Source organism: Sorex fumeus, unplaced genomic scaffold (genome assembly GCF_029834395.1).
Source record: "Sorex fumeus unplaced genomic scaffold, SorFum_2.1 ptg000024l, whole genome shotgun sequence".
Classification (NCBI taxonomy): Eukaryota; Metazoa; Chordata; class Mammalia; order Eulipotyphla; family Soricidae; genus Sorex; species Sorex fumeus.
Genome location: NW_026606081.1, coordinates 28,841,680 through 28,857,113, shown reverse-complemented (window position 1 = coordinate 28,857,113; position 15,434 = coordinate 28,841,680). Strand labels below are relative to the sequence as shown.

Here is a 15,434-nt window from a genome sequence, read left to right as displayed (position 1 = left end):
AAAATGGAAAAGAGACTCACAATTCGGGAACAGATGGAAAGAGAAGATCGTGATGAAGCCAAGAGGGGTAATATAAGAATTATTGGAGTCCCAGAGGTACAGGAAGAAAACCTTGATGAAGAAGAAACTGTCAAAGACATCATTGCTACAACGTTTCCAGAGCTGAAGAAAACTTGTGACCACATTCAGGAGGCCCGAAGGGTACCAGCTAGAAGAAATCTGAATAAAAATACCCCAAGACACAATCTGATCAAAATGACCAAAACCTTATACAGAAACAAAATTCTGAAAGCAGCAAGATCGAAGAAAGAAATCTCTTACAAAGGAGCATCCTTAAAATTCACAGCTGATTTTTCTGATGAAACCCTCATGGCCCGAAAACAGTGGTGGGACATAGTGAAAAAACTCAATGAAATAAATGCCTCCCCAAAAATACTTTACCCAGCGAGACTCTCATTCATAATAGAAGGAACAACACACAGTTTCACAGACAAACAACAGCTCAGGAACTTCATAGACTCAAAACTGTGGTTACAAGAACAACAATATGGGCTACTTTAAGGCAAGACAGGCCCCTCAAATACAACAAATTTCAACAGAACAATGGTACAAAATCCCATAACAATAATCTCTCTCAATGTCAATGGGCTAAATGCACCAATTAAAAGACATAGAGTGGCAGGATGGATTAGAAAATTGAACCCAACATTCTGCTGCCTGCAAGAAACACATCTCAATAGTCAAAGCAAACACAGACTCAGAGTCAAAGACTGGAAAACAATCCTACAGGCAAACAGCTCCCATAAAAAAGCTGCGGTAGCCATCCTAATATCAGACCACATCGATTTCAATGTGAGGAAGTTCATAAGAGACAGTGAAGGCCATTTTTTATTGATCAAAGGATCTGTACAACAGGAAGAAATTACAATAATAAATGTATATGCACCTAATGAGAGACCAGCAAAGTACTTAAAACAACTTCTCATAGATTTGGAAAAAGACATCAATAGCAACACAATACTAGTGGGAGACATCAACACCGCTTTGTCATCTCTTGATAGATCAACCAGACTCAAGCTTAGCAAGGACATACTTCATCTGAGGGAAACAATGGAAGAAAGGGACTTAGTAGATATATACAGGAGACTTCATCCAGAAAAAGCTGAATACACATTCTTCTCAAGCGTACATGGAACATTCTCCAAGATAGACCACATGCTGAGCCACAAAACATGCCTGCATAAAAGTAAGAAGATAGACATTGTATCAACAATCTTCTCAGACCATAATGCGCTGAAATTAGAAGTAAATCACACTCAAAAACAGAAAACTAAATCAAACACCTGGAAATTAAACAGTGCTCTATTGAACAACGAGTGGCTTAGACAGGAAATCAAAGAGGAAATAAAAGATTCCTAGAAACAAATGAAAATGAGAACACGAGTTACCAAAACTTATGGGACACAGCAAAAGCTGTGTTAAGAGGAAAATTTATAGCTCTACAAGCATTCCTCAGGAAGGAGGATCGAGCACACATAAGTAACCTAACCTCACAGCTTAAGAGCTTGGAGAAGGACCAAAAAAAGGAGCACAACCTGAACAGGAGAAAGGAAATAATAAAACTGAGAGCAGAGATTAATGAGATGGAAACCCAAAAAAAATCTGAAAGATCAATGAAACCAAGAGCTGGTTCTTCGAGAAAATTAACAAGATTGATAAGCCTCTAGAAAAACTCACAAAGAAAGGGAGAGAGAAAACCCTAATAAACCGAATCAGAAATGAAAAGGGGGTCATTACAACAGAAACTACAGAAATTCAAAGGATCCTCAGGGAGTAATTTGAGAAGCTTTATGACACGGATCATCAAAACCTTGAGGAAATGGATAAATTCCTAGACTCCTACAGACTCCCAAGGCTGAACCAAGAAGACCTGGAATACATGAACAGACCTATCACCTTCAAGGAAATTGAAATGGTAATAAAAAGTCTCCCCAAGCACAAAAGTCCTGGCCCGGTTGGATTCACTAGTGAATTCTTCCAAATCTTTAAAGAGGACTTATTCCCCATCCTCATTAAGCTTTTCCACGAAATTGAAATATCAAAAACACTTCCGAACAGTTTCTACAAAGCAAATGTCACACTGATACGAAAAGCAGGCAGAGATACCACAAAGAAAGAGAATTACAGAACGATATCCCTGATGAACACAGATGCAAAGATCCTCAGCAAACTACTAGCAAATAGAATCCAACTACTCATCAAAAAGATCATGCACCATGACCAAGTAGGATTCATCCCAGGGATGCAAGGATGGTTCAACATTCGGAAATCAATCAACATAATCCATCATATCAACAAAATAAAAGATAAAAAGCATATGATTATATCAATAGATGCAGAGAAAGCATTTGGAAAGATCCAGCACCCCTTTATGATGAAAACCCTAGCCAAAATGGGTATAGAGGGGACCTTCCTCAACATAATTAAAGCCATCTACCACAAGCCTACAGCAAGCATCATCCTTAATGGGGAAAAACTGAGAGCCTTTCCTCTAAGATCAGGGACGAGACAGGGATGCCCACTCTGTCCACTGCTGTTCAATATAGTACTGGAAGTACTTGCAATAGCGATTGGGCAAGAAAAAGATATCAAGGGCAATCAGGTAGGAAAGGAAGAAATCAAGCTCTCACTATTCGCAGATGATATGATACTCTACTTAGAGAACCCAATAACCTCCACCAAAAAACTCCTAGAAACAATAGACTCGTATAGTAAAGTTGCAGGCTATAAAATCAATACCCAAAAGTCCATGGCTTTCCTATATGCAAACAGTGAGAGAGAAGAAAGCAACATGAAAAAAACAATCCCGTTCACAATTGTGCCCCAGAAAATCAAGTACCTAGGAATCAGCTTAACTAAGGAAGTAAAGGACCTGTACAAAGAAAACTACAAAACGCTACTTCAGGAAATAAAAGAGGACATGAGGAAATGGAAAGATATCCCCTGCTCATGGGCCGGGAGACTTAACATTGTCAAAATGGCAATACTACCGAAAGCATTGTATAAATTCAATGCAATCCCTATAAGGATACCCATGACATTCTTCAAAGAAATGGAGCAAACACTCCTGAAATATATATGGAACAATAAGCCCCCACGAATAGTTAAAGCAATTCTTGGGAAAAAGAAAATGGGAGGAATCAACCTCCAGAACTTCAAACTGTACTACAAAGCAGTAATAATTAAAACAGCATGGTACTGGAACAAAGGCAGAACTGCAGACCAGTGGAACAGGGTTGAATACACTGACATCTCCCCTCAATCATATGATCATCTAATCTTTGATAAAGGTGCAAGAAATGTGAAGTGGAGTAAGGAAAGCCTTTTTAACAAATGGTGCTGGCAACACTGGACTGCTACATGCAAAAAAATGGGCTCAGAACTCTGTCTAACACCATGTACAAAAGTAAGATCAAAATGGATTAAAGACCTCAACATCAGACCAGAAACCATAAGGTACATTGAAGACAAAGTTGGCAAAACTCTCCATGACATTGAAGCTAATGGTATCTTCAAAGATGCCACGCCACTGGCCGAGCAAGTGAAAACAGAGATAGATAAATGGGACTATCTTAAACTAAGACGCTTCTGCACCTCCAAAGAAACAGTGACCAAAATACAAAGACAGTCTACAGAATGGGAAAGTATATTTGCCGAATACACATCTGACAAGGGGTTGATATCCAGGATATACAAAATACCGGTTAAACTCCACAAGAAGAAAACATCCAACCCCATCCAATAATGGGGCAATGAAATGAACAGAAACTTTCTCAAAGAAGAAATCCGAATGGCAAAAAAGCACATGAGAAAATGCTCTACATCATTAATCATCAGGGAGATGCAGATCAAAACCACAATGAAATACCATCTCATACCTCAGAGACTGGCCCACATTCAAAAGAACAAAAGCAACCGATGCTGGTGCAGATGTGGCGAGAAAGGGACACTCCTTCACTGTTGGTGGGAATGTCGACTGGTTCAGCCCTTCTGGAAAACAGTATGGACGATTCTCAAAAACTAGAAATTGAGCTCCCATTTGACCCAGCAATACCACTCCTGGCAATATATCCCAGAGAGGTAAAAATGTATAGTCGAAGTGACATCTGCACTTGTTTGTTCATTGCAGCACTCTTTACAATAGCCAGAAACTGGAAGAAACCTGAATGCCCAAGAACTGATGACTGGTTAAAGAAACTTTGGTACATTTACAAAACGGAGTACTATGTAGCTGTTAGAAAAGATAACTTAATCACTTAACTTCCCATTAGTCGTCGATTTGCTCGAGCGGGCGCCAGTAACGTCTCCATTTGTCCCTGTCGCGTACTAGTGTAGCCCAATGGCATCTGTTCGCTCCGGGAACATGAAGAGCGTCAAACCGATCGTTCATGATCTTGACGAAGAAGTCTGACCATCTGGTAGGTGGGCGGCCACACGGTCTTTTGACATCCCGTGGAATCCAGTCCGTAACAGCTCTAGTCCAGCGGTCGTCTTTAAATCTCATTACGTGACCAGCCCATCTGATTTTCGACACCTTGGCAAATGAGACAGCGTCCCTGATTCTTGATCATCGACAGATGTCAGAACTCCGGATTCTTTCTCTCATTTGAGTGAAACGTGATATTCCAAGCATAGCTCTTTCTATTCTTCTTTGGGAGACCTGAATAGCGTTCTCATCTTGTTTGCGTAGGGCCCAGGTCTCTGAGGCATATGTTAATGCAGGAAGAACAGTGGAATCAAAGAGATCTGCCCAGAGCCAGAGGTTCTTCGTCCTCTTAGCTATTTCTTCAACGTTCTTGAAGGCGTTCCAAGCCGCTCTCTTCCTCCAGCGCAGCTCAGGTGCCAGGTCATTTCTCATGTTGACTTCTCGACCTAGGTACACATAGCTGTTGCATTCGGAGATGGTCGTTCCGTTGAGAGCGAATGGGGTGTCAGGAACGAGGCTGTTTCTCATAAACATTGTCTTCGTAAGATTCAGCTGTAGTCCTACCTTTCCACACTCATGGTCAAAGTCGGCCAGCATTTGTGCCGCTTGGCTGATGTTTGGTGTTATTAAAACAATGTCATCCTCAAAGCGGAGGTGGTGTAGTTGCCGACCATCTATCTTCACTCCCATTCCTTCCCATTCCAGTCGTCGTATGATGTTCTCGAGGGTGGCACTGAAGAGTTTCGGTGAAATGGTATCACCCTGCCGAACCCCTCTCTTGACATCAACGATCACTTCTTTGTAGAATGGTGAGATCCTGGTAGTGAATCCGCAATACAGCTCACAGAGGATCCTGATGTATTGGGCTTGAATGCCCTGATTGGCTAGGGCTTCAATGACCACTTCTGTCTCAACATAATCAAAGGCCTTCTTTAAATCAATGAACGTTAAACAGAGCGGCATCTTGAACTCCCGAGAAACCTCAATGAGCTTGCTTATCGTGTGGATATGGTCGATGGTGCTGAATCCTTTGCGGAACCCGGCTTGCTCGCATGGTTGTCCTTCATCTAGTGTTCTGCCAATCCTATTTAGGATGACTCAAGTGAACAACTTGTAGATGACAGACAATAGGCAGATCGGGCGATAGTTGCCAATGTCATGGATGTCTCCCTTCTTGAACAGTAGTACGGTCCTGCTGGTTTTCCACTGGGACGGAACCTTGCATTCAGACAGGTAGTGAGTGAAGAGCCGAGCCAGTGTATTGATGAGTACTGACGGCATGTTCTTCAGGTGTTCAGGTCTGACCTTGTCTGGGCCGGGTGCTCTTTGTTTCTTTACCGCCGAAATGACATGTCGAATTTCGGAAGGGAGAACATTGGGAACGACATATCCATCCTGTGGAATTTGGTATGTCGGCAAGTGGACATGGCTATCGAAGAGATTTGAGTAGAAGTCATGGATAATCTTCTCCATTGCCGTTCTGGAGGACGTGATGGATCGATCAGGATGTTGGAGGGCAGTCATCTTGGTCTTGTAGTTGGCGAAGGACAAGCGGGCATTACAAATACTTTTCCCGGCTTCTGCCGCATCTACCAGTACTTCTGCTCTTCTCTCTTTGAGGTCTTCCTTGATCGCATCTCTGCACTGCTTTGCGAGCTCGGACGTTAGCTTGCGGTTGCCTGAGGCGTGCGCCAAACCACGCTGGCGAATTAGCTCAAGAGTTTTCGAAGATAGGCGATTTTTTGTGGCTATCTCTCTCTTGGCGTTCCTCGCACATTCATGGAGGTGCTGAACCAGTCTATCGTATTCCTCGTCAATGTTGTCAACAGTGGCATCTTCCCATGTTGCCGCAATAGTACCAAAGAGTTCCCAGTTGGTGGTCATTCTGGGAGTTCTCTTTTTGAACTTTGCAGCCCTTTCTCCCCGCTCTGTGAAGTAGAATTTTGCACGAAGGAGACGGTGGTCCGATCCCATTCGAAATTTTGGGACAACAGCGACATCAGTCAGGCAAAACCATCGATTGAATATGATGTGGTCTATTTCGTTGTGGAATCATCCACCGGGAGACTCCATGTCCATCGTTTAGATTCTGCCTTCTGGAACTGTGAGTTACCATGGATGGTCTTGGTCGACATGATGAACTCAGACAGTCTCTCACCCTGTTCGTTCCATTCTAGGCCATGGGTCCCGATGTGAAGTTCTTCAGCTGATCTTCTCGGTCCTATCTTGGCATTAAAATCACCCACAATGAACTTGTAGAAGGTGTGGTCTTCTTTATAGAACTTCTCTAGCTCCATGTAGAACTTCTCGATTTCTCTTTCATCATAATGAGATGTTGGTGCATAGACAACGAAGATAGAAACTGCAGTCAGTGAGCACATCTATTCAAATGTAAACATCCGATTCGGGTTGTTAGGCATTCGAATGAATCAATGCTCTTGGCCAAGTTTGTATTGACAAGGACACCGATGCCTCCAACACCTCTTTTATCGCATGTTCCGAGGAACAATTCTTCTCCAGTGTCGAAAACGGCATGGTGAGATTCGTGCCTTCTTGTCTCGGTCAGACCAATGATGTCATGCTTGATCATTCGTGCTTGTACCATCAGGTCCTCGATGGATGCATCTGATGCTAGTGTACGTGCATTGAAAGTACAGACGATCATTTTTGTCTTCCTTCATTGTGGCAGCCTAGGTCGGCCTTGAGATTTTGTCAGCCTTTCCTTTCTCATTTCTCTCTTGATTGAGATTTTGTCGGCCTCTCCTTTCTCTCTTGATCGACACTACTTAGAAAAGATGAAGTCATGAAATTTACATACAAGTTGTACAACATGGAAAGTATCATGCTAAGTGAAATGAGTCAGAAAGAGAGGGATAGACATAGAAAGATTGCATTCATCTGGGGGATATAAAGTAACAAAATATGATATTAATACCCAAGAATAGCTGAGATCAGCACCAGGAGGATTACTCCACAGCTTAGTGGCCAATCGGGCATTCTAGAGGAAAGGGCAGCTCAGATAGAGAAGGGAACACCAAATAAAGGGTGTTTGGAGGATCCTCCCAGGAGGGGAGATGCATGTCGAAAGTAGACTATGGACTGAACATGTTTGCCACTCAATGCCTCTTTTGCAGACCACAACACCCAAAAGGATAGAGAGAACACAGGGGATTGCCCTGCCACAGAGGCAGGGGGGATGGGGGGATGGGGGTGGGGGGATATTATCCATGGTGGTGGAAAATGGGCACTGGTGGAGGGATGGGTATCTGATCATTGTATAATCGAAACCCAAGCACAAAAAATTGTAAATCTACAACTGTACCTCATTGTGTTTCACTAATAAAAAAAATTTTTTTAAAAAGCATTGCATTCCTTATGGGGCAAATGTTAGAAAACAACCCGCAGGTCTCAGTTACAGGAAGACTCTTAAGGAATGGAGCAGTAATTGGAATCCTCTTCTGTATTCTACAGGGAATCAGCGAGGCCCGGTGGAATATCTGTCATCCTGTGTTCTGTGACAGTGTCTCGAGTGAGCAATCTGCCCCTCAACCGCATGGCAAAGACAGTTATGGGATGTCTTCTAAGGGTGATCAGAATAGAGAGACTGACCTCACTGTGAAGAAGCCCTCTCCTGAGACAAGCTCCTCACAGTCTGTTGTCCTAAGTTTTTGAACACAACTGCCCCCAAGCGGGCAGCCCTGGGACTGTGGCAGAGGAACACGGTTTATAATGATTCCCTCATGCCAACAGGTCCACAAACAAAGTTACCATGGACAGACCCCATCCAGGACTAAAGAATGTGCAGATGTGTTTCCGTGTCCTTGGCACTGGGATTTTCCCTTAGAAATCCACAGTGGACAGAGTCCTCAGGTTTGTTACCAGGGAGAACAAACTTTGAGTCAGGTGTCACTCCATTGTGACAGTCTAAAGATCCAAACTGGAGAGCAACCGTCTATGAGTATGGACTGTGGAAAGGTTTCACTTCTCCCTCAAAATACATTATACATAGGAGAGTTCATACTACAGAGAAATCGCATGCATTTGAGGAATGTGTACAGGCCTTTTCGGAGAGCCCGGCAAGCTACCGAGAGTATTCGATATGCCAAACACAGTAACAACAAAGTCTCCAATGGAGACGTTACTGGGCCCACTCGAGCAAATCGACGATCAATGGGAGGACCTTACCTTTTGGACCTTACCTTTTGGTCCTCACAACTTAGTGTCCCCAGGAAAATTCATACAGGAATGAAAACTTACTCGTGTCAGGATGGTGGAAATGCCTTCACTTGTTACTCAAAGCTTTCTCTTCACAGGAAGAGTCTCTCCAGAGAGAAACTGTATTCATGTCAGAACTGTGGAAAGGCCTTTGATTATCCCGCAGGTCTTTTGTGTAACACAAAAATTCACACAGGAGAGAAAAATTATGTGTATCAGGAGTGTGGGAAGGCCTTTAGCACAAACTCATATCTTACTATACATAGAAGACTTCACACTGGAGAAAAACCTTATAAATGTAAGGCATTTGGAAATACGTTCACTCAATTTTCAGGCCTTAAGAGCCATGTGGGTACTCATACAGGAGAGAAGTCTTGTGTATGTCAGGAGTGTGCGAAGGACTTTAGCACATCCTCACATTTTACTGTACATAGGAGAATTCACACTCGAGAGAAACCTCATAAATTTAAGGTTTGTGGAAAGGCCTTCACTAAACAGTCATTGACTGGGCATATGAGAACTCATACTGGAGATAAGCCTTATGTTTGTCAGGAGTGTGGGAAGGCCTTTAGTGCAATCTCAGCACTCACTGTACATAGGAGAACTCATTCAGGAGATAGGCCTTTTGTATGTCAGGAGTGTGACATGTAACCGCAGTGCTTACATACATAGGAGAATTCACACTGGAGAGAACCCGTATAAATGTAAGGTATGTGGAAGGGCCTTAAGTCATTTCTCAGGCCTTAAAAACCATATGAATACTCATACTGGAGAGAATCCTTATGTTTGTAAGTTCACTCAGAACTTAGGTCTTGGTAGGCATATGAAGATACACAGTGGAGAGAACTCTTAAGTGTATAAAGAATGTGGGACAGCCTTCATATTCTTCTGAAGCCTTAGGAAATATAGTCAAATTCATACTGGATGAATTCATACTGGATGACTCCACCCCAAGTTATAATACCTAAGGTCAGAACAAACCCCCTTCAAAAAATAACAGTTTTGCTTGGGCATGATTGATCGGGGGTTGCAAAAGTACAGTTGATAAAAAAATAATCCTTATAGCGAGCTTCTGGTGACCTCAGTACTACGAGGGAAAGGTAGTTGCTTATAATTACACATGCCTTGGCATGGTAATGATTACCATTACCTACGCCAGCGTCCCAGCATTTAGAGTTGACATGTATGTTATCTTATGAATAATGGGTTTTGGTAATGGAATCCAGGTGGAAATTGATTAAATAAGAACTAAGTAAACTGGTACAAAAACCACTCCTCAAGAAATTGTCACTATTTCATTTTTTATTAGGATTCTGGCTTGACTCAGAGACCCAGCTTTGTGGGCTATATGATAGAGATCAACCAGGATGTTGCAGTGAATCCTTTGGAATGGAAAAACAAGCAAACCTCCATTCTTTGGGCCTTCCTTTGTTATGTTTTGAGGAGCCATGCCAGCTTTCCTCAGGCCATACTCTTGGCTCTGAGCTCATCCATGCCTGCGAGGGAGGAAACAGGTATCCTTATGGGGATCTTGCTTGGAATCCAGATCAGTCTTGTGCAATTATGCACCTACCCACTGTATCAGCTCGGCAATCCTTGTGCTTGGATGTTTATTAGAATTACCTAAGAATTGAGGAGAAATATTTCTGAAAAGTATGGGAAAATGACTGTGCCAGTGTTCTTTAATAGGGTGGATTGGATAGAGTTGAAATAGACTTGACTTTGCATAGAAAGATTTCTGATTGTTCTATGAGAGGATGGAGTGGGCCCCTTGAACAAAATGACTTACAAATGGTGGGAACCTGGGAGAGTGCCCAAACTCCCATCTCAGTAGGCGATAACAGCTGTGATGACTGACAATAAAGGGTGGTCACATTTCTGAGAAGATAAAATTTTGCATTTTGAATCAGTAAAACTCTATAAGACACCAGAATGATTAAAACCATTTTTGGTTTTTCCAAATGACAAAGCCTATAAAATGATCCAGTACACTTTGTTTTCTGTTTGCTCCTATGTGCTTCGATTCTTAGGGTTGGTCCATACATGGGATTTATTCATTGAAGTATGTTTTATATAATTCCATACGGCAGCTCTTAGGAGTTTTTCCTTGTGTTGTTATGGTTGCCAGGGATGGAACTCAGGGAAACCATGTTCAACAAAGCATTAAGCCACAGTACTAACCCACTGGCCCCGTACTCTGGGTTGAAAACGTGTTTCTAAAACTGCATCCTGGGGTTTCCTTACAGGTGAGAGTTCTCTGCTCATGTGTTTTCTGCTAGAGTGTTCACTGTATAGTGCTCTGTGATGTTCTTACCAGTCTTTAGCCCTGTCCAGTGTCTCTCCAGCTCTCTGAGTGGCTGCTTGGCCAGTTTCTCTCTGTTTCTCCATGGCTGGCTTCAGATTCACTGCATTCACCCCATCTTGATTGACTACTTCCCGAGAAACTCATTGTTCCGGGACTCATTCACAACCTACTTGCCTGTTTTACCTTGAATCAGCCTGCTTCTGTTTTTCCTGATGTAAGTGTGTGTGTGTGAGAGAGAGCATTGGTTCAATGTTTGACCAGTACAGATCAGAGGACTTCTCTCTACATCACTGTCTTGAACTATGTGACTGGCCACTCCAGGAAGTTGCCTCTCCTCTCCTTTATCCAAGTTTATTCCCCTTGTAGTACCTTTACCTGGACTGGCTTAGTGGTCTATCTGCACCTGAAACTTGGCAATTTAAGACTCCTTGGTGAATGGGATGATGTCACAGACAGGAGTCTTCCAGGTGCACTTATTCTTCCTGATAATTTCGAGTGGATCAGGTCACCTCTGGGCACCTGTGTAAAGGACAACGCAATACCTCTCTGTGGAAGGGGGGCACTGAAGTGCAATTTGGGGCAGGGCATGAGCACCTATCACTTCCAGTCTCCATACTGTGATGGATGGCACCATGCCAAGTTGTGGGGTACTCTCATGTTTGTTTCTCACTTCCACAATGTCCAGGCGGTTCCTGGTGTCCGACTTGCTCCAGAGGCTTTAGCAGGATGTGAAGCTTTGTTGTACGTAGTGGGATTTAGCAGAAAAGGGGTCGCAGGTCTGAGTGCATGATTCTTGGGAGCAGCTTCACCTCCAACTCCATGATGGGCCAGTGTTCTCTGGTCATGGAGCTGAGCATGGGGTGCGGCTGTGGGCCTTAGCGGTGTGGAACGTGCCAATGGAGGGACTCTTCGACATCCCTATCCATCCAACACGGGGCCGTGATGGGCTCTGTCCTGCAGCTTTTGGTATTGACGTGCTTATATAGAACCGCCAATCACTTTGAGGGGCAGTGACTCGACTTCCCCATTGGTGAGAGACCTTGTCAACACCCGTCATTTTCACTGGCTGCTGCAAGGAAGCAGGCCATCCTGGGGAAGTTGTCCTTGCCTGTGTTTAGGGTTTGTAAATGAATAGTTACTTTTCTGACAATTGGAGGGGGGTGCGGGGGATGGCATACCTATAGGTGCTCAGAGTTGCTCCCGGCTCTCTAGGATGTACACTCAGAAATAATTTCCATCATTCCATCAAAATAATTGTCATCCATCACATGAAACCATGTGACTGTGGTTTCATATGGGAAGCCGATGATTAATCTCTATCATTAAGGGAAGCACTGTATACTCATTTTTTTCCTTTTTGGGTCACACCCAGTGATGCTCAGGGTTTACTCCTGATTCTGCATTCAGGAATTACTCCTTTCACTGCTCAGGGGACACTATGGCATGCTGGGAATTAAACACGGATTGGCCGCGTGCAAGGCAGACACCCTACTTGCTGTTCTATCGCTCAGCCCCAAGTATCATATACTCTTTTTATTTAATTTTTATTAGTGAAACACCATGAGGTACAGTTGTAGACTTACAAATTTTTGTGCTTGGGTTTCAGTTATACAATGATCGAATACCCATCCCGTCACCAGTGCCCATTCTCCACCACCACTGATCCCAGTATCCCTCCCACCCCTCACCCTCCCATCCCACCTTGCCTCTGTGGCAGGACAGTACCATATACTCTTAATTATCTAACCGGCCCCACTTTGGTATCTTTTTTCCTGATAAAGAATTTCTGGTCCCTCAGGTCAAGTTGGAAAACATCCCTCCATTCTTTATCAACTCCCTGACTCTGACTAGGCAAACCCCAGATGTACTGGTGTTATTGCGTGTAATGGGTTTCCTCTTTTTTTTTTAATTTTGATTAGTGAGACACCATGAGGTACAGTTGTAGACTTACAAATTTTGTGCAAGATATTTATTTGGGGGGGGTAGGAAGATATATTTGTTCAGGGATCAATTCTGATCTGTTGGAACGAAATTTATTTAGTAAGGACTGGAGTGGGAGTATTTCGGGGAGGGTACTTCCATTGCATATGGTCAATCCAGGTTTAATTCCTGGATTTCCAATGGTCCCTCAAGCCACACTAGGTGTGATCCCTCAGTACAAAGCTAAGAACAGTCCCTGAGCACTTCCTGCTCTGGCCCCCAAATCAAAACTCTACACACACACACACACACACACACTAATTGTGTGAGCAAAATGAGGCTAAAAGTTTGTCCATATGAGGCCCTGTGACTGCCCCCGAAGCAGAACCACTGCTACATTCAGAACCCCGTAGCTTAACAACTGCTAGGTTCAATTCCTCCACCCCTCTCAGAGAACTCAGCAAGCTATCGATAGTATCTTGCCCGCACAGCAAAGCCTGACAAGCTATCTGTGATGTCTTCGATATGCCAAACACAGTAGTAACAAGTCTCAAATGGAGACATTACTGGGCTCGCTCGAGCAAAATGGGTGAGCAATGGGAGGACAGTGTTTGTATCTTATACTTCTGTTATTTCATTCTTGTTTTTTATAAGACCCATTCAATCACCTGCTCAACATTTTTGTTTCCTATCTTCTTCATTTCTTTAGTTAGCCCTCTTGAAGCTTTAAGATCCTTTAGATAGAACTTGGAGATCTCAAAGAGACACTGACTACATGCAGTGAAACATTCATGAGCCTCAGGAATACTGTGTTTCTTCAGGGCTTCAGTAATGACTTCTTTCAGTACCTTCTTTCAGTATCCGTGTGTGCTTCTGTGATCTTGATTCTTTAATCTACCTCGAGGGTTTTGATTCACAGGCAACTTTTGGTCTCGAACTGGCCTTGGTTGTGGTGGCTTTTGGCTTTTTAGAGCTAAGACCTGCAGCGGAGGGACAGGCTGATGGTTCTACCTGGGGGGTTCTGGAAGTCACTGCCGGAACCTGGTGACTACTGCAGCTCATATGTGAAAGAAGGTAATCTGAACTTTCTGATTTTACAAATCTTTTGCAGGGATAAGCACAGTTCCCATCCTTTGCTCTCCTTTTCAGCCGTGCCCCCTCAAGGTGCCGCTTACTCTACAGGGCTTCTTCGTCTGGGATACTGCCAGGCTTGGACAGCATGGTGGGGAATGGGATGCTGTCCCAGGTGTAGTTGGTCTGGGTTTTGTATCAAATGAGTCGAAACTGCAGTTTGGAAAATCCCCCGTCTTTCTCCAAGGCTTTTCTGTCATCCAAGCAGTATTCAATTCCATGGTAATGACATACGGAAGCTTTTTCAAAAGGCAAACCCAAAAGTTTCTGGGGACTAATTTCTGGTGTCAGGATGGAAGTCTTTTCCGCTTTTTGAATCTGTAAAGGCTGCAGCTCTCCAATTGGCACTCCATCTGAGGTAAAAAAAAAAATCAGCAATTCTTTAGCATCTAATGTGACAGAATCCCATGGAACTTCTTTGTGGCCCAGCAACTGTTCAGATGAACAAGGTAATGATCCAGATCTCATTTTCTGTTTGGCTTCTCACAAGTTTCCAAATTCTGAAGAACATGCCTTTTGGGCCATTCTAAGGGATAACTCTTCATTAAACTTAAGGGAAACAATGCGACTGGGCTGGCATCAAATATCACTTTTCAATTCATCACAATAGTAGAAAAGAGGAAAATCTAAAAAATGCAAGTTAATAGAGAAATAAATTCCATCCTCCCCAGTTAAGGGCAGTAACCTCTGCACTTTCGTGCGTTCCCTGGGCCCTCTCATGAAGTATATATGATCACCAAAGTTCCCTCACCTTTACCGATTTATTTTAGTTAATTTAGTGTTTTTTTTCTTTTTTTTCCGTGACACACCTGACTATTCATGGGTTACTCCAGGTGGTGCTCAAGGAACCATATGGGATGCCAGTAGTAAAATTTGGTTTTTCTTGTGCAAGGCAAGCACCTCTGAAGCTGTACTGTGTCTCCAGCCCCTTTGCACAGAAAATTTTGATTTATTATTTTTGAATTATAGATTTCGGGTCACAACATTCAGAGCTCAGGACTTAGTCTAGGATCTGAACTCAACATCGTTCTTGGCAGTACTCGGGGAGCCCTATCTGCTGTCGAGAATTGAATCTGGCTTAGTGCTGGAAAGAAAAGTACCCTATCAACTGTACTATCTCTGCTAATCGTATGTAACTTTTTTCCACAGCAAAATGATGTTTTGGTTCACCTGTCAAGTTTTCAACATAGCCCTACCCACTGACCATCTCTCCCCGAGCCTGTGAGTGTCCTCCTGTTGGAATGAACTTCATTCGGAAAGGAGGTTTCCAGGGACCAGCTACACTAGGTTATAGATTTCTCACTCTAAAGGCTGGTTCAGTCATACAGCCAGGAGAAAGTCTGTCTTGCTGCAAGCCAGGGTTTGACCCTCCCCGCC

The 15,434-nt window shown here is 43.3% G+C and overlaps 1 pseudogene; it reads right to left on the bottom strand.

Moving 5' to 3' along the window:
* Nucleotides 1-13,573: 13,573 nt before the first annotated feature.
* LOC130023783 (mdm2-binding protein-like) lies at nucleotides 13,574-14,602 on the bottom strand (annotated as a pseudogene).
* Nucleotides 14,603-15,434: the final 832 nt, after the last annotated feature.